We start from the raw sequence: 27,950 nt of genomic DNA, 5'->3' as shown, positions 1-27,950 counted from the left end.
ATCCGAACAACCAAGGAGGTTTTCAGATAGTTTGCACTTTATCGTAGAAGCAGTGTGAGAGTGCATACAACTGCATACATACGCCACCACGACTGAACCCCATGGATGCATCTACAGCCACATTCCGACGCCATCGCGTAGAAACATATACAGTGAACTCTCACATGTATCAACTTCAAGGGACCCAAGGTAATCATGTATTTAACTGAAAGTTTTAAAAACTTAACATTCACTAGAACGCGGAACTCAAAAGTGCTAATATCATTTGTTTCAAAAATAATTCCGCAATTTCTCTTTATAGTGTTATAGTTAGAGCTCACAAAAAGACAGTGTTGTCCAAAGCACCTGCGTTTTCATGTAATGCACTCCCTCAGGCACAGCTAATCGGTGTATTGCGAAATATAGAAACTTTTTAATATATCCCAGAGAATTGACAACAGATACCTAATTTTAACATGCCTCCGTCATTAAAGTTTGTCTCCCTCTTCTTCTGGCTCTGGTTGAAGATTAGGGACAAGTTCTAACTATGATAGCTTTGCGCAGGTGCTGAAGCGTACGCGGCTTGTTTTCGTTAGCCGCACCACCACACTGCCGCTGGCTGCGCTTTATGCAGAAGCGGTGTTGCACCACCACCAATGAATGGATAATTTGGGGGCGGTACGGATCGGCTACACCATTGCAGAAAAGCGCAAAACTTGATTGAATCAATAATTGAGTTCAAAAAAAATAACCGATTGGCCAATCAAGTTGCTTCAATTGAAATGTTTACCATTCAGAATTTCGTTTACCTTGGGCATTTTAACATATATTGCGTAGGAGGACCACCGAGGATTTTATAAAGCTCGTTAGTCCGAAATATTCGTTAAAGCGACGCTTGCCCAATTGAGAGTTTGCTGTATTACGCAAATAAATAGGAGCGTGCAGGACGCTCTGATTAAGGCAACGTTTAGTTGTATAAATGAGAATAACATGTATTCACAATTTTTTGTCGCTATCTGTCATGTACATCTTGCGTTAAAGTCTCCTATTTACCAATCGTATATTCAATTTTAAATTTGGCGGTAATACTATGCCAGAACATACAGCGTTTTCCACCTAAGTACAGTAGCACTAGATGAACACGATGTTTAAGTTGTTAAAATTTCGGCCCCAAAATATTGTGATATATTGAAATCAGAACAGAATGATTGATGCGTAGAATATCTACCAAAGAAACTAGAAATCATGTAAGATTGGCAAGCTGACAACAATTTGACCATTACACCATCTACAATTTCCTATCATCTTACAATGCGGATGTTTTCATGTCACATGAAGTATGCTGTTTATATGCTAGGTTTTATAGAGTATTATGAAAAGTAGCATATGACAGTAATGACACTGCGTCCTCCCCCCTTAAGGTGTATAGATCGCGTCATGTATATTTCACTGGTTAAGAAAAGAGACGCCATATGAACAAGTGGCTATAAGGTGTTTTGTTGCTGAAGCAAAAGCCGTGGCTTCAATACTCGCCATCACAATTTTGTGTGGGTGAAACCATGACACTAATGTACCATTACTATTTCTAAAGAAAGAATGGGCGGTGTCATTGCGCATTAAAACACCTCAGCTATGATAAATTATATGTACCTCCCCACTATGGCACCTCTCACAATCTTAGTCAACTTGGGACATTAAAACCCTGTGAAGGAAGCAAAAATCCGTGGCTTGTCATCAAAGTAACGAGGTTGCTGAAGCTACGTTCCCTATTACAAGTGCAACCTTTTTTTATTTGTGGCACACGCCCATCATGAAGCGCGTCAGTGCCTCTCATTGTTCGAAATACCTGAGTCCATCGAACCACCAGCCTGTGGCAACCATACCAAGAAAAAGATTATATACTGCGTATAAATAGCATGAACCAACTCACCGGATATCTATTATTCATTGTCTTTTGATGTTACGCAGAATGCGCTGAGACCTGTCCACCAAATTACACTAGCAGCGCACTGAGAGTGAAAACAACAAGAAAGGCGTTCTTGGCATGCCTAAGTGTCAGACACCATCTCCAGGTTCTGAGGCCGTGGAGTGTGATCAGAGAAACTCAGAAACTATATAAAAATTAATGAATAGCTAATCTTGTCTACGCCGCTAGACTATATGACGGGAAACAGCTAATAAAGTGTGAATTATGCAGGGATGGTACTCGTTCGCCATAGCATGTTCGAAGCTTACGCAAAGAAGTTTGCTAGTGCTCTTCGCGCAACGCAAAGTAAAATAGGCACCGTGCAGGGACACATGTCCGGCATGATAATATATAAAGCTGTTGTACGGTGCCTTCGAAGTGACTAGGTCCTTGCTTCACTGACGTGAATGTCCTTATTCGTCAGCGCAAAGGCAACACTATAGTCTTCCCTGACATATTGATAAGCTGGGCTAGTTGACAATGCCCGTAGGCTGTCGAACCGCCATGTGGAATTCAGGATCATCCTCTCCAGGCGAGTTAGTAGACGACGAAATGGCAGCACTACAGAGCCTCTCTCTTGTTTGGCTGTGCAAGCCTCAGCACTACCGCACTGGCAAGTAATAAAGACAACAACTTTGCTTGTTTTCGGGGTCAGCTTACAAACCACGCTGTTCGTGAACCGTCATACTTGATTCATTTTTGCGAGACACGATGTTTTTTACAAATACCTGGCAATACATGGCAGCTGGACATGACGCCATATCATCAAGGATTTTAAAGGAGAATATTGATGTATTGTGTGGTCCCTTATGCCATATATTTAATCATGCATTTTCCTCTAAAACTTATCCTAGTATACTTAAGACCGCCAAAGTAGTACCAGTGTACAAATCTGGTGATCGGAATCTTCCGGACAGCTACAGACCAATATCTGTTCTGAGTAGTATTAACACTACGCTTGAAAAACTAATTTCGTCGCAATTAAGGCGCTTCCTGGGTGAACAGAATGTACTTTGTCCCCAGCAACACGGCTTTGTTGCAAACAGGTCCACTTCAACTGCTGTTTCGATGCTTACGCAATATATTAATTCCGCGCTACATGAAAACAACATAGCAATAGCAGTATTTTTAGACATACGAAAGGCATTTGATGCTATTAGTCATTCCATTTTACTGGAAAAAATGCATTCTTATGGGATAAAAGGTAACTCGCTTGATTTTTTTTCTAGTTATCTATCGGCACGCAAACAAAAGGTAGTCATTGGTGACATCAAATCATCCTACGGTTATAATAAATGCGGGGTGCCACAGGGTTCAGTTTTGGGCCCTATATTGTTCTCTCTTTATATTAATGATGTCCCGCGATCCCTACAAAGGTCAAGGGCACTGATGTACGCGGACGACACTGTTTTAGTTTTCACAGGACACTCCTTAGCAGATTTACAAAATGACGCTATGACCGATTTATCGAACATTTCGGAATGGTTTGCCAGGAATCAGCTGACTGTTAACTGTACTAAAACAAAGTATATGGTGTTTCACTCTCGTAGGAAACATATTGACGCTGAATCTCTTAACCTAACAATAAACAACACTCCTATTCAACAAGTTCCTTGTTTTAAATATTTAGGCGTCACTTTTGATGAACACTTACACTGGCATGAGCAAGTACAAAGTGTGTGCGCAAAGCTAGCCTATGGCTGCTATTCTCTAATAAAAGCTCGCCAATATTTTCCACAAGCTATACTCCGCACACTCTACTTTTCATTGTGTCATTGTCACATAGGTTACTGTCTGGAATCGTGGGGTTTGACGTACAACAGTTATCTAAAAACTCTTGAACGACTTCAAAAGCGTACACTGAAAATCATAAGCCAAGGTGAATCAGTAAGTAATATTTTCCAATCACAACGCATTCTCTCGGTTCCGATGTTGCGTGACTACAAAATTGCTGTTTCAGTAAATAACATAATTAATAGAAATTCACCTTTGCCTGCTGATCTTTTTTCAATTCCTAAACGCAATACGCGACATGCTTCGAATGGTAATTTCAATCTGCCCAAATGTTTTAATGTTTACGGAGAAAGACTGATACAGTTTAGTGGAACAAAAATATGGAACACGGTCCCCCTAGAGATTAAAACGGCACGTAATTTCAGCATGGCATGTAAATCATTTTTTCTGTGGAGTCAAGACATGTAAGCATGTGTGTGTGATTCGATTTTCATTGTATTTTTTTAATAAGTGCCTATGTATAGAAACTAGCTGCAAGCTAATAAGTATGCATATCTGCAAGAAAAATGTATTACTGTGTTGTTGTTGTTACCTCAGAGCTGACCTGTACACTTTTTTATGTTGCACATTGTATTGGACCGTCCACTAGCCACTTTAGGCTATCGGTCCAAATAATCCCTGTAATTGCATATATCTATTTATGAAAATAAAGCTTCATTGATTGATTGATTGAATACATGCATGCTTTCAAAGAGAACCTACAGCGTACAGACATCAGGTCCGCGAGGTGATCTGTATTCACGTACGTTAATGCAATGTTATCGTCTGACCTTATCAGTTCGATCTCACCATATTTTATTTAGATATTGCCATGGTCGACAAAACATTTGGAGCTAACTCAAACTCACTCATAAAATGTATTTTAATCCTTGGTCTCACTCATACTGAGACGATATAATATTCACAACTAGACTCACTCGGACTCAAACGCACCCAAAAGATGACTCCCACAGGCTTACTCAGTCTCAGATTCACGGCTTAATCAGAGTCGAAATGATTATGATTGAATCGTATTATTAGTCCATTAGCATATTATTAGCTTTTTCTGCCTTAGTTGGGGATGTTTTAACCTTCTGATCTCGTAACTTCACACGCGAGTTGTGATTGGTTCCGCTTTAATGACGACACCTTCACCGAAAAGCATAACTCGCTTGAAATATTCTTATGGAAGATGGCCCCTCAAAGAAATTTCGCGCGAAGACTTATCAAAACAGCTTATTTTTTTTACTGATTTGATCATATATCCACTAGATCAAATAATTAATACCAATCTTCTAGGATGTCGGAAAAGTGGTGTCACAAATAACTGCATAGTGATGAGCATGCCGGAAAAAAACACACAGACGTACAAAGATGGGTAACCTGTTTTGTTCACCAACTGCCATTGTGTCACAGACGAAAAATTTTGTTGCAGAAAGCAATGAATGAAAACAATTGTTGGAGTTGTCAAAACAGGCAATTACTTTCTTGTGTAGCCTTCCTGTTCATCATCATTCCGCTACTAGATTCTCAGTAAGTCTTATACCCATGCAAAATACATAACACGAGCTTATTTGCAACTCTCATGCTGATCTGAAAGTTCATCATCCTGCCCCAGTTTTCATTTCTCTCGCTAATAACAGTAGTGCATGTCTTGCTTGGCACCCAATATTGCGTCCCGTAAATGAAACATTCAGGTATGATGACTTGCGCAACTTGCAGTATGATATCGATGATCATTTAAATAATGTGTAATTATGTTGTGGTCAGTTACCTTCTTTATTCCATAACAAGTATCATTTGTTACGATCCAAATGCATTACCAGCTTGTTTCTTTGTATAATTTTTCGAGCAAAGTGAAATAAAGGTCTTGACGCTGTTCCTGGAACACCGCACATCAAACGATCATCGAACATGGTAGCGTTGAGCATGGCATTTGACGGGGAAAATTGTCACCATCGCCGGAGAAGGCACTACTGTTCTAACATATGTGACAACCACGACTGTGTGCTTCATAATTTATCCGGTAGAGTGTGCTCGTGGGGAATCCACATTATAAAGGAAAGGTACTATTAAATAATGCTCTAAGACATCATTCATGTAAACACAGACCTGTTCAGGGCAGAATAAACACCTAACTGAATGAGAGTGGGACTTCAATACTAATACCAAAGTAATATTTTATTTGAGTTTATTAATACAAGACTGATTTGAGAGGAACTACTTCTATGCCGGGGTTTTTCTACCCGAACCTTGTCTCCCTTTACGTGAGAGAAAAAAGAAATGCCTACTTACTTTTGGGCCGTTTATGGTTACGGGAGATTGTGCCCCTCTTTCTGGCCTTAGTTGTGGCAGCAGCTCTCTTGTTCTAGGCAAGTGTCACCCATTGTATACAACTAAAGAGAACTTTCATTAAAACTTCTGTGCGATACATGGTTCATTGTCACGCTCACTAAGTTTAGTAGAGACTTCGACCATTCGAGCGTGATTAGATTCGATGAAGGCTTACGAAACCATTCTTACGAACCATGTCCACTACGCGCATGACAATCTACGGAACTCTCCCCAGATAACTGCTTTCAGAAGGCCCGAGCTACGCTGCCGTCTCGGCCATCGGGTTAGCGTTGCATTCAAGGTTCATTACCAGTCTTCGATGTGACGTGTCACAAATACACCGTGGCTTCCATTTTGCGACATCTTGCGGTACGACATTCCCCAAACTTCAGCCAGTGGTCGATGTAATCTTGTCGGCACGCCACCACTGAGCCAACACGCAAGGCCTTCCAGAGGGAACCGGTGAGAGAGGTCGCATTACGTTTACCGGCAATCGACGTGACAAACACTACCACTTTCTCACTACTGCACGTTTAAGTGCCAATCGTCGAACCATCTTGCTCAATGGGCAACATAAGTTACATGCGAAGTGAGTATTTTTGTGAAGTCTCTTCGAGAGTGTGATAACAAAAGCAAACAACGATGCGCGCAGGACCAAATAAATGAGGTACTCGATGGTGCACTGGTCATGTATGCAATGTTTTGCAGTAACTGATGATGTGTCGATCACAGGCTTGACGGTACTCAGCCGTTTCTGATACGGTTATTTGATCTCCTATACAGGTTATCGAGTTGACTCGTCACTTCCCGTTTCTATATATTATTATCGCTTGAATAAGAACACATGATCATTGTTATTGCCTGTAGTAACTGAAGTACTGCCCTGCTAAGCACGTGCATGATGCCCCAATACCCGGACAGTAACCACAAACCAGTTAAGACGGAGGATTTAGCAATAAGACAAAAAAAGAACGAAAGCAACAAACAATTCAGAGGACACTTGAGCTTCGCCTTCAAAAGTGAAACGCAAAAGGCGGGTGTATACACATTACCTTCTCAATTCCTAGCATAGCTACGGTTCTCTGTGGGACTCGCTCGCTGGATTCCGTGCTGACCGGTTGTGCACTCCCGATATCCGACGAAGGCGCAGCTCTGGCCTACTGGGCTGGCCCTACGTCATCTCCTGTTGCCGACAAGAGTCCTCGCCAGTGGTGCACCGTCTTCGGACTCCTGAGACAGTGGTCATCTTTCTTATCTTCTCTTTACTTCCGTCACTCCCTGTCACTGCGCCTCTCTCTCTCTCTCTCTCTCTCTCTCTCTCTCTCTCTATATATATATATATATATATATATATATATATATATATATATATATATATATATATATATATATATATATATATATATATATATATATATATATATATATATATATATATATATATATATATATATATATATATAGTGTGAGCGCTGACTATGTACTTCATCTTCATCTGTATGACCAAACCATTGTAGTGATCATCATCGTATGTCACGCGGGCTGGCTCTCTGGCTCGTGCGTCTGGATTAAAAAAAAGATAACCTGGTTGCTGCCGTACCGGACGTGGTCTCATAATATATATATATATATATATATATATATATATATATATATATATATATATATATATATATATATATACCTTTTAATCCTATCATTTTAATCCCTCCTTACCCCCATCTCTTGTGTGCTACTGTTGAGGTGTCGCATGAAATGCAGACAGCTACGGGGCTCACTTTTCTCTTCACTTTTATAACCACTTAAGTAAAGTAAAAAGTTCTCTGTGCGCGTCTCAACGGTAGTGTAAGGGAACGATTGACTACGCTTGCAACACTGGGCGTTTCATAGTATCCTGCGAACTCATTCCCTACCCCGTACATATACACACCCACTTTTGAATTTGTCTGTACACTGTATTCACTTCATTTCTCACATGTTTGCAAGCCCTCTTAGTTTGCTTCTCCACCACCCTGTTAATGTAACGTAAATGTTATGCTAATGTGAAGAATTCTAGTAATGTATTTATTATGAAAAACCAGGGTGGAGTATTCACTGTTTTACGGTTTTATGCATTGAATAGTAATGCATTAGAAATAAAACAGACCCATATAAATAAAAGCTGGATCTTCGCTTCTTTACGCGAGCAGGTTACTGAAATCAGGTTTACTCACTATTACTGCAGACGCTTCAATATTGTGTGCTTCAGCATAAATAAAACAAAAGGAATCGTTAGTTTGCTCCCCCCTCTCTTTCTCCTCTAAGGCATCCCTCCCCTCCGCGTTTTCATCTCCATAGCGTATGCGTGCCCCTCCCCCTCCACTCCTATGCTCCACCCTTTCTCGCTTCGCAGCGCCAACGCAAGCAGCGTCTGCTAGCAAGCTTCTTGATTGAAAAATTAGACTGCTCGCGCTGCACAACCGTTCACTGACTACCCAGCTTATATAGGCACTGGTTCTTGACCTCTAAAGTACTGCCGGTGTGAGATTTTTCTTGTGCTTTGTTGAACAACAGAAAATCACACCATGCGTGCAGTGTGAAGTGGACTGCAGGTCACTGTCCCCGGTTGGAGTGTTCCGTTTCTCATTGCCCATTAGCAGCGACTAGCGTACTCCAGTAGGAAACGCCTGTCTATCATTGCGCGTTTTTCGCCTTTGCTGGATTCCCTGCTGCGTAACGCCGCGATGAGCGCTAGCGTCAATGCCGCCGCTAGCGTAAGCGTTCGCACCCGCTGCTTCGCATCTACACATCGTTCCATTTAGCGGGAGATTGTGTATTTTATTTGTGTCTCCTTCTCCTAAAGACGATAGTCTTTCTTGGGGTAATTCGACGCGAAAATTTTGGTCTGTCTGTGCTTTTGTCTGTTTGTCGGCCGTAACAATACCCTAAACGGCTCCAAACGATACCCCAAACGGCTTTACCCATCCACAGCGCCCACTAATATTGCTCTTCCCCGCCGCGGTGCTTTAGTGGCTGAGGTACTCAGCTGCTGACCCGCAGAACACGGGATCGAATCCCGCCTGCGGCGGCTGCATTTCCGATGGAGGCGGAAATGTTGTAGGCCCCATGTGCTCAGATTTGGATGCACGGTAAAGAACCCCAGGTGGTCCAAATTTCATGAGACCTCTACTACAGCGTCTCTCATAATCTTATATTGGTTTTGGAACATCGAACCCTACATGTCAATCAATCAACTAATCAATCAATCAATCACTAATATTACTCAAGTTCCGGCGTTCATAATTACAGGCCTGTCAATTAAAAATAATTATTGCGAATATCTGAGGCACCATAACAACAAGTCAACATTTTGTATGTGTCTTTACACTAGAGAAGGCATACATAAGTAATTCTAAAGACCGCCGCGTTTATCACGCTGCGCTGACAATGTAACGCGATGCTCAAAAAGGCAAGTGTTTCCAACGCTTTGCTAAGACGACACGGTGGTGGTCTCTGCCCGTCACTTTGCCTTCTACAATTTATCGCATCCGAGATAGGCGCACACGCCTTCCTTCGTTTGCAGAGATAACTGCCAGATAGCACTCGTGTCTAATACGCCTCAATGTGCTCGTTCGCCTTCGCTGCACTGATCGAGATTCTCTAGCGCAGCGCCTCCAGAATACAATTCACCATATTTCTCCCGCACAACAGTAAATAAACGTCTTGTTCACTCGCTCCAGACGCAAGACTATCGTCTTTTGACGACAACTGCAGTGACACGTGCAGATGCGGAGCCAGTTTTTTCTTCAGCTTCTCTTAGAAGGTATTCGAGCCAATGCTTCATTCAAATAAAAAAAGAGAACGCTTACTTCACGCAAAATCCCGCATTTCCCAGCCTAGCATTTCTTCAAACAAGCGTGCATCATTCATGTACGGCTGTGCATTTGTTTTTTTGTCGTTAAGAATTTTTTTCCTTTGGGGAGAAAGTCATGTTTAGTCACGCTGCTTTGACAGCTGCCACGGTAAGACCAGCAGTATAAGTTCGATAACATGTGTAGCGATGACTCACAGAGGCTTTACTCCAGCGCTTGTCTCATTCCTGCCACTCACACTGTCGAATCCGAATCCATGTCTGACAATAATCTGGCAGCAACCCAGTAATTTTGTCGTGATTTGTTGCCGCTTTCTGTGTATCGCCTGAGCTTATCCAGACCGCTTCGCCGTCGCTAAGGCATTGAAGAACGGGCGCATAGATTTAAGCGATTGCACTTTCCGGGATATTTGGTTTTTCACTTTTGTCTTACTTTAGCACCAGATAATGCTCATTTATTTAAAGCGCGCTTGATCTCCAGAGACGAAGCTGCAACAATTTTCAGGCATCATCTTGTCATTTGAATTCTCTCACGTCACTACGCCGTCCGTCGTCTTCCCCCTCATGTTGATAACTCTGAATACCATTGCTCGGGGGCGCAGACTTGCTGAAAGTGTTTTGCGTTTTTAGCCAGTGCACAGGCATGACAGCTGACATTGCGAAAAGCTTAGCGCTATTATAGCCAATGCACTACACCACATGCATTGCTCGCATGTTTGTTTCAGCATGAATGGTCATGATCATGTTCGCCTGGTTTATTTTCAGTTTACTGCATTACGCAGCTTTGTATATTGTTGCACAGACACAGGATGTTACGACTTTTACTTCCTCTAAATGATGAAGTTTGGTCATCTTTCCAACAGACAGGCGCAACTGAAAGGCCGCGTTGGACATCGGTCCGAAGACCTCACTAAATCATTCAATCGGTAGTAGCGACGGGCATTGTGTACAAAGGGAAGGGACGTAATCAACGGGAGGTCATGACTCTCACTTACTGGGAATTCCTCATTCAAGGGGAACAATTGCAAGCCCTATCCCAATCACGAAAGAAGTTCCACGGATAACACAGTCTTTTCAGACAGGAAAAAAGACACGCTGCTTTCTTCAGTGTAGCGCGCGTGCAGCCCCGGAAATCTAAGGGTATCACAGACCTGTTATTGCTTTGTTTCGTGCGGCTAGGAGCCCATTGTCCCTCTAAAACGGTTGTAAGGTGCTGGGAACCCCGCACCTATTTATTAGACTATATATATAGAGTCTCGTTCGTTATCAGAATTAACCAGACAGATCGCTCCACCAACTAAGAACGGTCATGCACCACCATCCACCGAATCAAGAAAGAGCTCTCAATCAGTGAATCCTCCCAGTGTCCGAACCGGATGAGTTTTCCCGTGTTCTCCGCAAATGCGGGGATTACGGGCGCTGCCTTTTCAACTGCCTAGGAGCAAACATCTGTAGCTTTCTTTACCAGCTCCTCAGTGAACCAAATACTTTGGAGCGTATTAGGGCACTGTTCCAAACTGACTTCGAAAGCAGCTGCCTCAAATGCACTGCTGCTTCGCTTGAAGACCACACTCACCAGCGACAAGCTAGCCGACCAGCTTTGTGCCATCTGGCTCCGAAGGCGCCGCCCGGTTCTAAGTACTTCAAGCAGTCACCTGATTGATTGATCGATATGTGAGGTTCAACGTCCCCAAACCACCATATGATTATGAGAGATGCCATAGTGGAAGGCTCTGGAAATTTCAACCACATAGGGTTCTTTAACGTGCACCAAAATCTGAGTACACGGGCCTACAACCTTTCGCCTCCATCGGAAATGCGGCCGCTGCAGCCGGGATTTGATCCCGCGACCTGCGGGTTAGCAGCCGGGTACCTTAACCACTGGACCACCGCGGCAAGATCAAGCTGCCCCCTGCTTCACCACAATTGTTGACGAAGTGTAGAACAGGACAAGTGTTACTACACTCTTTTACCCTGCGCCTCATGAAAAAATTCTGCCGGACTCTAAATAAACTTCATTCAGTCATTCATTCATTCAAAACTATCTAAAGCTGAATGCATCAAGACTACAGTATTGGAACATTATTTAACACAGCGCATGACTACGAGAACATAAGAGAGGAATGAACAAACCTCAGCGCTTCTTCTTTGGTTTCCACGTAGTCGTGCGCTGTGTCAAAATATGTTATAGTACTGTCACCAACTGACCCAGCTTTAAGTCCTTCTACCACAGTATTATCGTTTGTCACACTTGATGAAAGGCTAAAAAGATGCCCGTTATCTGGGGATCTTTAAGGCACACTTATACAGCACCTTACACAGTCGTCTGAAATTTATTCCCCATCGAAATGCGTTTGCCGCCGTCTTTCAATTCCGACTTTATGGTCAGCAGCCAGTCGACACAATCATTGTATCATTGAGCTGGACAAAACGTTTCTTTTTTATGTATAATGTTGTGATTTCGCATTTCGCAAGGCCATGATTTCACATTTCTCCGCACCAAAAAACTACCAAAGAAAGCAGCAAGCTAGCAATGATTAGCAAAAGGCTATCACACAGCCCAGCTGTGTGATAGATCACAGCCCAGCTGTTTGGCATCTTACCGGTCCCGGCTTAGGTAGGCTTGTACGTTCTCAGCTGTGTTTCCCACCCTTTGCTATTGTATAGTATAAATTCCTATATTTACCCTCCGTTTTCATCATTTCAGGCAATTATGTATTCCAATCATTGAAGTAGATAAGGAACAAGATTTAAGAGAAGACCAAAAAAGAGCGTATTAGTTGCTGATGATGATTTTTTGTTCATGACACACTCAATCTGCATGGTATCAGCTGTACTAGAAATGCAAACTTTACCATTATTCTGCTTATAATGTATTCCTTAAGAAACTCGGCAAAATTTTTTGCCGCCGACAAAATCGGGAATCTTATCCATCGGTGTCCCGGGACAACGGCCTCCCACTTCAACAAGCTCGCTTTCTATTGTCTCACAATTTGTGGACAGACTTCATCAAACAAAGGACTTGACGAAGAGATGCTTGCACAGAAATGCCTGCTTGCATTGTGAGCTTAGAATAAGGGGTGTGCTGATGAATCGCGGTATTTAAAGCTTAGCCTTATTAGTGCTGCGGTTATCGAATGAATAGTGAGCACAAGTTCAGACTTCTTGCCTTTCACTTTAAAAGCCAGGGAAGTAATTAACCAGGAGGTTAGGAAGTGCCCTTTAATAACTTGTGCGATCGCTTTTGTACGGCACGAAGACAAATGAGGAGCTTTTAAGAAGCCTTTGTTATGTTTTGAAGCATGGGGTATCTCAGCGAGCCTATGCGTAGTCAGCGAAACTGCGACAATTAGATTTGCAGGGCAAGGCGAAATAACTATAGCGTGTTAGTAGTGTTTTTATTGAATACGGCGAAAAAGAAACAAATACACCCAGTTATATAGACGAAACGGTTGTGTTCCCCACTTTTTAACCTTCGAGAAACCTCAGTACACTTGGTGAAACATGAGATTTTGCGCGATGCAACCACACATCGCGACATTTCGTCATCATCGACCCAATTTGATAGAGTGATGAATATAAAATCTATTTAGCTTCTGATTGAGTCACAGCGCTTCATGGGGAAATTATCGCGGCCCTCTGTCACGTAGGTACGGAGAGGCCTGGCTTCTACACAACGTCACCACTTCATCACCACATCATATAAAGTGCTCAACGAGTTTCTAGAATGTAGGCTGGAGTAATTTCTCCGCCTGAATCACGCAAATCATGGCGTGGTAAGTGAGATCTCGTGCTTGGCTCGCTGCCATTGAAAACGGGCGTGACCGTCAATTAAGAATGAACGGGGAACCAAATCATGCCAGAAACATTGTAATTTGATGCTGGGCCAATTTTGGTCATTTGATTATTTTATGTCTATCACTTATGCCACAGACGGGGGCGGTGCTCAACGCTGAAATGAGCGCCCAGAATATTCGCTCTAAAACATGTTCGGTGCAAGAACCTTTAACAAATAAGGGTGGAGGGTGGGGGAAAGGATCCCTCTGTTAAAAAAAATTGGCAGCATATCCACGAAGTGAATGCTGGAGAGTGGGGCGAAGCATTCGTCCGTCCATTCGTTCTCGCTTCCGTCCGTCCAGTGTCCGTCTGTGTGAACGTCCATGCATCCATCCGCCCGTTCCTGCGTGCGTCTGTTCGTGCGTCCGTCACTGCGTTCGTCCATGCATCCGCCTCTGCGTCCGTTCATGCGCCCATCCATGCATCTGTCTGTGTGCCCGTTCGTCCATCTATTCAACAGTCCAAGTACCATCATCTCGCATCTTTTAATTATATATTCCCCATATAGAAGAACCACCATCCAGCGCACATTCCAAGGACTAAACGAAAGGTGGCACACGCACACTTTCTTACAGCTTGCGCTTCGGGTCTACTTCCCACCTTTAACCACCTCGGGTTCTTGGTATATAGTAGTTCACTGTATTCATGGCACTGCGGCCCAAAGCTCGCTAAACCTTTCTAAAACCAAGGAGGTTACGCCAAGCGAGTATAACGTAGCAACCTTTTCCTGTCAGATAGTTCTCAATGTACATGCCAATGGCTGCTGATGGGAAATGAGAGGCGGAGAATTCGGCTTTTACTTTCTTACGGCTTGCGCTTCGTATCTACTTCCCACCTTTAAGCATCTAGAGTGCATTCATGGTATATACTAGTTCATTGTATTCATGGCACTGCAGCTCAACAATCGCTAAACCTTTCTAAAACTAAGGAGGTTACACCCAGCGAGTATAACCTAGCAACCCTTTCTTGTCAAATAGTGCTCGAAGTACATGCCGATGGCTGCAAATGGGGATCGCAGTGTGCGCGTTAACTAAAAGCTGAATGCTCCTGCCTCTCATTACCAATTAGCAGCCATCGCCATGTACATTGAGCACTATTTTTTATTGTTCAACAACGCACAGAAGAAATATCTCACCGGCAGCACCTTGAAAGTCAAAATGTTATACTTGTTACATACTACAACGGCTCCGAGGGACGAACAGGTGCCGTTATAAGGAGTTTTGCCCCTAAAAAAGAGATTGCATTGGTCTCTGTGTTTAGAAAAATTGGTTAACGATTTAGAGTACTGGGTACCACTTAGGTCAGATAAATGCCAAAAAGATGGTTTGAGTTTTAAGGCAACTCGTTTTTTCGGAATAAATAGGCAGAAAGACTGATCATTCACTACGCTTTGTTGGAGTTTTGGAATTCTGGAAAACAAGAAAGAGCACGTTTTGTTAGCCTGGCGTACAAACGCTCTTTGGTATACAGGAGTAACATCAAGCTTTTAACACAGTGCTGAATTACATGGTAATAAATTGTCAGAAAAGTAAAAAAAACTGCTTTGCATATAGCAGACATGTTCAAAGACTACGGTAAGCTTGTAGTGATTCCTAAGCCTCCGCGTACTAGTATAGATCAACGTGCCGTACGAAACACTTCGTTGGCGTAGCATTCCGCACTCGTAATTAAAATTGTTCAATTATAGGTTAGAATTTACAACAGCTATTGTAAGCGCGCAAACCAGGTTATACGTAAAAATTGCTATAAAACACACAGTCTATAATTTTATTGATCCTGTAGTCAATATTTGGCCATTTCGGCTTCTTGCAAAATTTAATTATGTGCTTTTGCCTCCCAAATTACATGCACCTCCTTGAAAACACAAAAGATTTTGCTTCTTCCGATTTGCACTGTAAGCGATCAATATAAGCTCAAAAGCCTTGCCCCGCCGCGGTGGTCTAGTGGCTAAGGTACTCGGCTGCTGACCCGCAGGGCGCGGGTTCGAATCCCGGCTGCGGCGGCTGCATTTCCGATGGAGGCGGAAATGTTGTAGGCCCGTGTGCTCAGATTTGGGTGCACGTTAAAGAACTCCAGGTGGTCTAAATTTCCGGAGCCCTCCACTACGGCGTCTCTCATAATCATATAGTGGTTTTGGGACGTTAAACTCCACATATCAATCATCAATCAATCAAGCTCAAAAGCCAAAATTTTTTTCTCTAGAAAATCAAGAAATTGGTATGCATGTACATTTCATACGGGCGTGTATATACTCATCAGATTTCAGTTCCTTACAAGTGACCGTATCCTTTTATCAGTTACTGTTTTCCCTCTAGAGCAAACATCTCACATTTGAGTTTCTGACACCACAACGTTCGGTCACAAAGAAGACAGACAAGATTGGCCTGGAATCGAAAGAGTATTCTGTTGCGACAAAAGCTTCACATTACCAAATAGCTAAATGTCACCAAAAAAGAAGCTACCTCGCGTAAACAACGTTAAAGATGCTTGTTGACATGAATTCATGATTTCTGCTGGTTCTCGTACCTCCCTTTTTCGCACGCTTCATTATCATATTCCACGAGACGTAACCCGGGCATTGGGCATTATTCCCGACACGCATTTTTGTGAAAGTTGCTACTACATGCCTGACTCAATGAGTATAACCTACGGCAGCCCGTTGGCAAGCACAAGTAATAGTCATACATTACTATAGTAGTGGTTTTCACGTGTCAAAACGCGATAATAATATGACATGTGCCACATTGGAGGAATCGAGATGTTTTTACCAAGTGGGGCGACTTAACATGCACGTAAAATCGTAAGCCCACGTGACTCCAGCGTTTCGCTTACATGGAAATCTGCATGATTTAAATTGCATGACCTTTGGGTCAAAAGTCATTGGTCGTAACCTTTATACCACCGCCGTGATTTTGAACATTGTTCTCCCTTCTAGTGCATCAGTGAGAAGTTATACACAATGTTCGCCTCGATACGCTCATGTTAAAGAGTAATGATGGCAGTACGTAGTTATACAAAGATCATTTTCGCCATAAGTTTGGTGTCATTATTCTGAGGAGTCCAAAATGCAAATCGGCACATGTTGTCTATTTGCGGATGAAAGCTTCAAAGTTGAAATCTCTTTCCAACCCCTCATTACAAACTGTCTTCACTGATTGAGAATAGAAAACGTGAACCACCTGCTTCCTTAACTGCAATTAATCTGGAATTACGGGCAGAAAATTCTGAGAAGGAAGAATGCTGGCATGAAAGGGTAAGAGATTCAAATGACGATGGGACAAAGGAAAAATTTCTCCTAACTCGTGTGATTGAACTGCTGCAATTATAAAAAAAAACATCAAGTTCCAATGACTGTGCTTGTGGTCCCGACTTTTCGTGTGCTGATAATAAGTGAATTGGTTGATTCAATCTCCAAGAAGTCAAGAAAAGGAAATGAACATGGGCAGGGCACGTAGCTCGTAGGCAAGTTACCGCTAGTATGATTGAAGCAATCTCACTAGATTTTCGGAGAAGTTCGATAGGGAGACAGATAGCTCAGTGGGTAAAAATCTGCAGGTACAACATGGCAGCAGCAGGCACATGATCGCATAATTCTGCTGAACGTGGGCTAGGTCCTAACCCTGCAGTGGATATAGTTTGACTGACTTGGATGGTGTCGTTTATCACTTGTACAGTGGTCAACAAATGTAACCTCCAGAAGTGCAGCTCCATGTGAGAAACACAATTGTGAGAAACACAAAAAATGAGAAACATGTGAGAAACACAAGTACGGGTGTTCTTCCGAAAAATAAGCATGAAAAATACAGTAAGAGCACATGCTTGAGAATGTGTCTTTAGGACTCTCATCTTAAGTGCACGAGAAAGGTTATGTATAAGTTGACAATTTAACAAATCATTTCCACACACACAACGAGCATGGAGATCACAACTTCTTACTTACAGGGTGTTCAGCGAAAGAAATTTGAAAGCGGTGAAGTTAACTAATACTCTACAAAACATCCACTCAAGAACCTCGAAAAATTACCACCCCAGCACTGCGTGCCGATAGTTAGCCAGGGAAGCTAAAACGCATGACACCCGCACTTGTCACAGAATCAGGTAATTATGACAGTTTATCAAGCATTCCTGCTTATCGGTTACGTCAGTGCAGAAATGCTAATTGGTGCCTACCGCCCACGCGTTGATTTCTTAATTTTTAATGTTTCGTGAGTATGTATAGTGGGATTAGCCCAATTCCTGTGACCCATTCCCGCTGAGAGTCCTTCCACATGTAAAAACGATGATTTTTAGTTTCTGTAAGCCATATTGACTCCAGCGTCACTGTAAGAAAAGAACATGGTTCAAGAGATCGATCGTTTAAAACACAGAAACGACATGCACCATAAAAAGTAGTGACTATGTGAGTTCTCTTACAGTTATGTCGGTCCAGAATAATTGATGAGTAACAGTATATAAAGCTTAGTAAAAAGTGCATGCTACGTCAAGAATGTTGAAACTAGAGTTCCTGTCATATTTCCGAAGCTTAAAATAACGCTTTTTTTACAAGACCACACACGCATGTGAAGGTAGCTTTACTGCGAAAAATCTAATTACTCAAAAATATCCAGTGAAGACAGTTATTCAAAGATTGTAGAGAGCATTCCCCGAAGCGAGCATCTATGCTCAACTCGTAAATATAAGACGTGTAATAATTTTTGAGCAAGATGTAACTTCTGCTACGTTTCATAGGGAAACCGTGTAAGACGTGAAAGTTTGTGTGACATGTCTCAGTGTTTTGTCTCTGGTGGAGCCTTGTATGAATTACTTATTGCTCTTAATCAGGGCGTCACAGTAGATTTGGTGAGCAAAAATATGTGTATGATAGCAGTTTTTTAAAGATTTATCAACGAAGGAAAAAGTGGTTCTGCAAGGATCACACAGTGAAATGGGCGGGAAAGAGTGCCGGCGACGAAGGTCATTATAGTTTCCGCATAACTGGGCCTTGTAATGCTAATGAATGAGTGAGCACCGGATCAGCCGATCGGCTACCGCCATTTCCTTTCAGTCATGCGTGTGTATTGCATAGCAGCTTGCTTCGACAAAGTGTACAACGCGTCGGACTACGTCCATATAGAACATTATCCCCGGGTTCAGATGTCAGCTTGTGTGACCGCGCATCGGTGTTTCAAGTGGAAGCATCAGTGTGGTGAAACTGCATCTGACTTTTCCAGTCGATTGCAGCACGTCAGTAGTTCTAAAAACTGGAAGGGGCACTATATGGGATTGGAAACACCGAATTCTCTCACAGGCATTAGCACCACGTAATTGCACCGTGCACATATACTGCTATGAATAACAAGAACTGGGTCGCAGGAGAGAGTAGACAAGCAGCCGTCATATACATGCGAGATTAACTTTTTAAGTACTGCATGCCGGAAGTATATGCACTTATTCAATGAAGACTGAGTCGGTCAAGTTTGATAAGACTAGAGAATTTGCATGGTCTCATTATATGATATGCTTTTAGGAAAGAGTGTTGGAATGGCGGTTGGACTACTCAACTTACCTGGGCTACCGATTGGTATGGATAGGGAACGTTACATTGTGCGCTATAGTGCTTTAATCCTTTGGTACTTCAAAAACGAACGCGTATGATCGTTTAAATGAAACAAAAGATCGGATAGGAAGATTAGCTGTAAGTCTTCAAGACACTATAACAGAAGCTGTCAGCCGCCAGGTATTCTCTGAAAACGCATTTTGACGGGGCTGGTAGGAAAGCCTTGTTTATTTAGGGTGACAAGATAACCTATTTTTACCCACGGTACGTTGGCCACATCAACAGTATCTTAAGGACATCACAGAAGTTTTCCGAAAATATTCTACCTGTAGACCGTTAAAAACTGGCAGAATAGAAGAAATCCTTCTGACAGTGAAAGTGAGAACAGCATGAAAAGATTAATGAATGTTCTTGAAAGGCGCTGTTTCATATCATCACAAAAATTTTAAGGTTAATATAGATTCTACTGACTTTTATCGCGATTAAAATGTTATATGAACCGTGAAGTAGAATATACAAAAAAAATCTTCTTCATGCAACTAAAGTATATATTGTGTTTTATTTGCAAGGTGCTGTGAATTAAAAAATAGTGTGTTTTAGGAGGGGCGTATTTTTTTATTATGTATCATATACTAGGACACGCAAACGAGTACTGAGATGTTCCTAACTAGAGCTTCCGTCAAAAAGAATCCGAAGTGCCAATGATTGGTTCTAAATTTCCAAGTTTAGGTATACCGTTCACCCTGAGTTGTGAGTTACGATCTGGAGAAAGCTATTGCATGAACAATTTTTTACTCTAACAGACTCTATTCAATATCTTTGTTTTCAGTCCATTAAGCACAACGTTTCCATATTATGGAGATGTAGAAGCGTTAGTCATAAATAGTTATCTATCATAACCACGATCTGTTACATTGCAACGCTACAATGTTGCCATCTTACAGTTCCTAATGTTTGACATCATTCAATAGTTTGCTTTATGGCTTCACGGATAAGACGAAGCGATCAATAGATTTTATGCTGCGAAGTATTTTCACTATGATGAGTGTTACTGCCGACACAGACTCTCTTATAATCTTACTTCTAAGTGTATTACGCAGAAATTCATACTGGCAATGTTTTATATTGTGTTGCCTGGACAATTTTGGAAGCCACATATATATGATAGTTCTCATTCTTCTAAACCTGTAGTGGGCGTTATGTTCGCAAATGACCTCTGCACTACAACGAGCATCATACTCTAAATTCTTGACCAACGTCATGCATAAGACAAAATCGAGGACCCAAGTGACGAGTGAACAGTATTGAACTTGTACGCGGTGTAAAACACCGGTCTCCTGGGTTTCTGAAATTCCGGCGACTGGGCGCGGCATTTTCGTCTTGATTTACCGAGCGAGGTTCATTCACCTCAACTCATCGTGCTCATGTGTTTCGACGGGATTTTAATGGCGCAGGCTGCCTTTCCCAGACGTTTTACCCCTGTAGGTAGCCGAGTGTCGGGCCGGGGTACGCCTGTGCCCATTTTGCAAAACCAGTGGGTATCCGGCGGCACGTGGATTTGAACCCACGACCTCCCGCAGCCGAAGCGGACACTCTACCACGAGGCCACGGCTGCGGTCACCACGAGGCCATGGCTGCGGTCAAGGACCCAAGTATCAAACCAAAATCAATCATTTGATTTTAAGGAAAGAAAATGTACAAAGTCTTGTGTAGTTCCTTGGCATAAAATTGTCATGAACATCGTGACTAGGCCGAATATTCTTTTCAAAACCAGGTCGCATACGAGTGCCGTGACACTATGTTCCGGAACCACCGCCTAGATAATATCTACGAGCCAAAATCAGAACCCGGAACCGAACCATGACCTCCCCTGTTCTCGCCTCAAAAGTTCCCTCCTAAAAAAATATTAAGGCTAGCAGAAATGAGGAAAGAGATTGCATATGCCGAGGAGATTGTTTCAGAGAGATGTGAGGAGAGGTTCTGAGATGAGCGAAGCCACGTTTGCACAGAGACAGAGCGAGCTTAGAGTTTAGGCGGGATCTAAGGATATACGTAAGCACATAGTATATTACGATGCAGCAGTCTTCTGAGTTAAGGCACCGAAATAGCTGATCGGGAAACTGCAGGTAATCAGTGCTATCAGCGTCAGATGGAACCCGACCAGCGGTAAGCCTTTGCGATAGTGTAATGCGTTCCGCCCAGTTATCACAATTGCAAGAGCGCGCATCCCGTCCGGCAGCTTTCCGCATATATGCATGCCTGTTCGTAGTGTTAAGTGAACGGCATGCACTGTAGCATCGCGAAGGCTTGCCGCTGTTCGGGTTTCAATTGACGCTGCTGGTACATCCTTCTCACTCTTCAATTAAAACTGTAGAGGCCGTTTGCCAAAGGAACAACCTTCGTTTTCACAAATGGCCAAAATATGTTTACACATTCACCACTAGTGAAAGTAGTGGAACAGGCTGCGTCTTTGAACACATCTGATGTGCACCCCGTGTAAATCACGAAGATGTTTTTGGTCATCACATAGTTTTTTACGTGCATGTCGTCCATGTTGCACAAAAAGAGAGATATGGGTGTGAAGGTTTTCGTTAGCGTGAAACCCTTTTTGTGTACTTTCATCGGAAATGTAGACATTCGCTTTTGTTCGACGACATTGAACTAAGCAAGAAGAAGTTGTGAAAGTTTAGTGAGGTGCGAACACTTCGCTCCCGAGAAAACTTGTGGTCAGTTCACTAGAGCCGTTTGATTTTGAATTCACAGTCCGTCCACGCGCACTACTCGTCATGCATAATTCATGTAGAGTTCTGTGCCGTAAGAATAGGCCAGAACAGTGTAGAGAGCTTCCATGCAAGGACTGCAGGAGAGAGCAAACATGGAGAGAAAGAAAAAAAATACAAATGTAGTCAGTCAACGGGGAAGTGAACGAGACTGTACAGGGATTTTTTTTTCGAATCGTCGCTGTAAAGTTTGTGAAATTGCTTCTTGTGGAACTGCTGCTGTTGTGCTCTTCTCGATCTGAAACTCCATGTTGAAGCTTTGCTGCAGTTGTAGAAACCGCTTGCGAAGTAGCAGCGACGCATTTGGCTGTCATGTTAGCACTTGATAAAAAGAGTGTTTACTGACAGAACCTTTTGAATCTAAGACTTTTGTGTTTGTGAAAATTTTAATTTTTTCCTTCACGTTAAATATATGAAGAAGTCAGATGCCCTGAAAAAAAATCTTGAACGTTTCTCTTTTCTGCCCGGAATCTGCGAACAAGCTCGGCCTTGAGTACTGAGTTGCCAGCGTGTTCTTTCTTCCATTCGTCCTTTCTTTTTTTAGGGGCGAAGTTCTTGAGGGTGTGCGCTGGTTCGTATTCTATAAAAGTAATAGTAGTATCTAGCCACCTTTAGTTTATTAATTGCTGAACAGATTCTGTTAAGAGTACATCCTTGGAAATATTATCACTAGATGGCGTTAGTGATATTGCCCCGCCGCGGCGGTCTAGTGGTAAAAGTACTCGGCTGCTGACCCGCGGGTCGCGGGATCAAATCCCGGCTGCGGCAGCTTTATTTTCAATGAAGCCGGGAATGTTGTAGGCCCATGTGCTGAGATTTGAGTGCACGTTAAAAAACCCTAGGTGGTCGAAATTTCCGGAGTCCTTCACTACGGCATCTCTCGTAATCATATGGTGGTTGCAGGACGTTAAACCCACATATCTATCTATCGTTAGTGATTTTAGTATGGTTGATAGATGGACAGAAAGACAGAGAGACGGACGCTTCACCCCACTCATAAACATTCACACCCTTGATAGGCTGTGAATTTTCCTTTTCATATCTTTCTTCATTTCTTTCTATCTATCTATCTTTCTTTTCTTTCGTTCTCTCGTTTTTTTGCTCTCTCTTTTTTGCTTTCGTTTTTTGTTTTTTTTTGTTGGTCTTTTTTTTCTTTGTCTCGCTATCTTTCTTCTTTCTTCCCACCGTAGAGCACATTGCTATTTTTAATCTCTTTCCATCCCCTATGCAGGGACACACTACGCTCTTCACCTTGTATATTCCTCAGGGCACTGGAGTTCTAGTCTGTCTAGTTTATGTATATTATAAAGTTTTGTACTACTACTACAATGCAGGGACATGATCTTCTTTCCTTGTGAAGTGAGCCACAACAGTTGCCACAGGCAACAACGATGACCATGCATTCACTTTCAGGAAACAATAAAATAGGGAAAATGGACCTGTGATGTCAATAAAAGAACACATTCCCATATCGGAAAATTTTTATCACGCATAAGCCCACAAATGGAAGAGCACTCACTATTGAAAAACGTTGGATGTCGTATACGCATATCACCAACACACCTTTGATGGTTGCATATATATACACTCGGCAGCGCGTGATTTCGTGTTTTTCGTGCACAAAGTCATTGCCATTGATTGATTGATTGATTGATTGATTGGAACTTTATTTTGGTCCTGAGAAGTCGCAGGGGAGACCCCGCACCACCCGGCTAATCCCACGTAGGGACCATCAAGCCGAGCTTGGCGGCCCGTTCACGGGCACTCTGGACGGCCAGGGTTTGTTCCTTAAGTTAGGGGCTACGTAAGAGCGCAGCCCACCAGCCCTCGCTGAGGGCGGGGCCGATGGCTTCCCATTCCCTCCAAATTAAAAAAAAAAAAACTACAGATTTTGGAATTTACCATCTGGTTCCTACAGGATTTAGATTTTTTTTTACTTATAGTCATTCTTATAAGGCTGCATATCAGTATGCCAGGACTGATTTGGCTGATAAGCAGTGGAATGAAGCCCTTGAAATAGTTGATGGTCGCGTGCACGCAATCTACACAAGGAGCGCACCAATGAGTTTGGAAGAGTGAATTATGCGAACGATGAGTGACATTTAGTAACGTTCATTCTTCCGATATTCCCCTGCAACGGTTCCCTCACATGTGTACTGATTGATAGATATATGGGGTTTAACGTACCAAAACCGTGACATGATTACGAGAGACGCCGTAGTGGAGCACTTTCGACTTTCGCCTCCATCGAAAGTGCAGCCGCCACCCTGCCATGGTGGTCTAGCGGCTAAGGTACTCGGCCGCTGACCCACAGGTTGCGGGATCAAACCCCGGCTGTGGCGGCTGCACTTCCGATGGAGGCGGTAATGTTGTAGGCCCGTGTACTCAGATTTGGGTGCACGTTAAAGAACCCCAGGTGGTCTAAATTTCCGGAGCCCTCCACTACGGCGTCTCTCATCATATAGTGGTTTTGGGACGTTAAACCCCACAAATCAATCAAATCGATCAAGTGCAGCCGCCGAAGCCGGGATTAGATCCCCCCGTGTGACAGTCCGCAGCCGAGTGCCGCTGCCCCTGATTTGTGTACTTATCTCCACCTTGATTGCACCTCAATTTACATATGTAGTATCTACCTGAATTTACATGGTAAACCCTATGTTTATCGCAATAGTTATAACAATTTAGGTATCCAACTGAAATACTTCATTCGTAGAACGTTATATGTCCGACAGGAAATTTCTCCCGAGAGAAAATTTTCGGAACGCCGGAGTAGCGTCACTTCCTGCATGCATCCCAACACCCAAGCTAGGAGTTTCTTATTAGGTACGGAAATCTGACAAGTGCATTCGCAATGACGTGTTCCTATTGTGTCGAGCTCTCACGCTTATGGAGGCGTACAAGTTGGCGTTATATAGTGTTTTGTTCACCACACAACGCTCTAATAACCACTGTAGCCGACACACCATTTTGCTTCACAAAACATTCTGATCACCATCAAAATGTTGATACTCTTCGTCTCCGGCAGGAGTGAAGGGCTAACATCGCATCGCGACTGGACGAAAAGAAGGAAGCTTAAGCGACACGCTGCTGTGCCTGCATAAAAGTACGGTAACAAAAGGCCGTCTTTGCTGATGCGATCCGCCCCGTCTGTGTTGCGTGCGAGCATAAACGAGCAGGCTAGAGACGCGGAAATGTACAAAGCAGTGCTTTCTGACTGCTGACCAGAGAGTCCTGTTCAAGTCGATGTTACTTCACGATGCCGGATCCACCAATGTCGGGTACACGTACCGTTTCAACGCACGCCTCTTTTCATCGAAGCACCTGATTCCCCGTCCAGCCCACGGGGTTTTTGCTGACGTAGTCGGTTTGCGACGTACTGAAGCGGAACGACTGGCCGATGTATTTTTTTACAATCCTACTGCAGCACGAAAGGAGGGTTATTCGAAAGACAAAGCAGTAGTGTACGAAAGAAGAATTGCAGTTACTACTGTGTGGCTAGATTTAGAAGGGGCGTCCACATGGTGAGGATAGTTACAGAGTCGACACTTTGCGGCCGGCTAAACGGCATCGCTGGTAAAACGATCGTCATGGTCTGTGCATGTACTATCACTACTGCTGTGGTCGTCCTACAAAATAATCCTGGTAAAATCAAGTTAACGTTGAAGAGACCTTAACAAATTACTGATTTCACAAAGTTCGCAATTGTGAACACATTTGTTTTTCACAATTAGAAAAGCACAAAAGCCAAGGAAGTAAATGACTGATCGTGACCAAGACATTTATTCACTGTCATCGCAGATGATTTCACACGCTACTTGAAGTAGCACTTCGTAGTTTTCGTAGTGTTTCACCCCGACCCGCACATAACACTCAGTGGCAGTTGGCAGAAAGTTTTTTTTTTCGTATTCAGATTATCCTGTTATTAAGTGAACGTATTATAAGTGAACAAATAGCCCAGTTCACGTATTTTCTCCCCCACGGTTTTAAATGTCCACTTACAATGTTGTGTTAGCAGGGGCTTCCGCTGAAGCCAAACATGATTGTATTTTCTACCCCATGGTTTTAAATGTCCACTTACAATGTTGTGTTAGCAGGTGCTTCCGCTGAAGCCAAGCATGATTGTATTTTCTCCCCCACGGTTTTAAATGTCCACTTACAATGTTGTGTTAGCAGGGGCTTCCGCTGAAGCCTGACATGATTGTGTTCTTAATATGTCTTGTTCCGCGTGATAATAAATATACCCCTTAAACATGAAAAAAAAAGAGCGGTCAAAAAAAGTGAGGAGATGTTAATCAAAAACTTAAGTCTGACACTGTCACATATAAAAGAACGCGCTTACGAGTACAACAAATACTTATGATGGGCAGCACGAAGGAGAAAAAAAAAACACGCTAGTGAGACCAGATGCACAGTCAAAATGCGTCACAACCAGCAAGGTTCAAGAAGATTGCGTGACAAATATGCAAATTACAATTTTGACCGGAAAAGAGTATCAGCATAAGTAATTTGTTTTCAATTAGTACAGAAATATATGTTCTAAATTGCGTTTATTCCATGTGAAACTTTCTAATCAGTGAGTTTTTTGTAAGTCGCTGTGCTTTTACGTTAACATTTCAGCTTATCGCCACTGCAAAGCTTTGCCTTTAGTATTTTTTTGCTCTTTAAATGCGAAGCGTTTCTTAGCGAACTTCGGCGACTTTGAGGGTATCTATCTATCTATCTATCTATCTATCTATCTATCTATCTATCTATCTATCTATCTATCTATCTATCTATCTATCTATCTATCTATCTATCTATCTATCTATCTATCTATCTATATCTATCTATCTATCTTTCTATCTATCTATCTATCTATCTATCTATCTATCTACCTACGACATTTAGCTCTCCTAGCCATTTGGATAATGGTATCAATACCAAACTTGGCATGACATAAAAGGACTGCATGAAGAACATATTTGACTAGTCATTACACGAAAATCATGACATGGATGTCATGAATGTCATGATTTACATTTCATGGTACTGCAGCTCTTGGGGTGGTTTCGTTCACCTGGCATGTTGCAAAACTGGCATGGTATGACATTATTGCATAACGAACACAAACGACAGATCCTAACATGAAAATCGAGACATGCGTGTCGTGTAACAGCATGAATACATGCCAAGCTCATGGTGAGCTCACGGTCATTTCGCTAGCGTCATATTTACTAAGTTTGGTATTACGCTACGTGAATAGATGACGAAAGTGTGTGACTGCTGCGAACATGATAATCATGAGATGCGTGTCATGTAACAACATGACTGCATGCTACGCTCATGATGCGCTCGCGGCCGTTTCGATTGCTTCAGATCTACCAAATTTGGTATTACGTGACGCGAACGGACGGCATAGGTAACTGACACATCCAAACATGATAATCACGACATGCCTGTCATGAAACAACATGACTACATGCTACACTCATGATCCACTCGCAGACGTTTCGCTAGCTTCACATATGCCAAAGTTGGTATAACGTGCAAGTCAACAACTGATACTCCAATTGTTGATGTCACCCGGCTAGGCAAGTCTCGCTGTGTGAAGATTGCGTTTAAGAGCACATCACTCCCCTCTCATGTGAAGCTGGGGTACTTCAGACATGCTGTGCGGCCTTTCATTCCAAAGCCTCTCCAGTGCCGTAAATGCATGAAACTTGGGCATGTGAGCAGCGTCTGCGAGAATTCGGTGGTATGCCACCGCTGCGCCGAGCCCCATGAAGCGGATAAGTGCGTCGCAACTGTCAAGAAATGCTCTAATTGCAATGGATCCCATGAAGCCACATCGAAGGACTGCCCGCGGATTCAAAAGGAAATTGCCATTTTGAAGGAGATGGTGCGCGATCATTCATC

This window comes from Rhipicephalus microplus, chromosome 6 (assembly GCF_043290135.1).
Source record: "Rhipicephalus microplus isolate Deutch F79 chromosome 6, USDA_Rmic, whole genome shotgun sequence".
In the NCBI taxonomy this organism is placed as follows: Eukaryota; Metazoa; Arthropoda; class Arachnida; order Ixodida; family Ixodidae; genus Rhipicephalus; species Rhipicephalus microplus.
Note: the sequence above shows the minus strand (reverse complement) of the source record.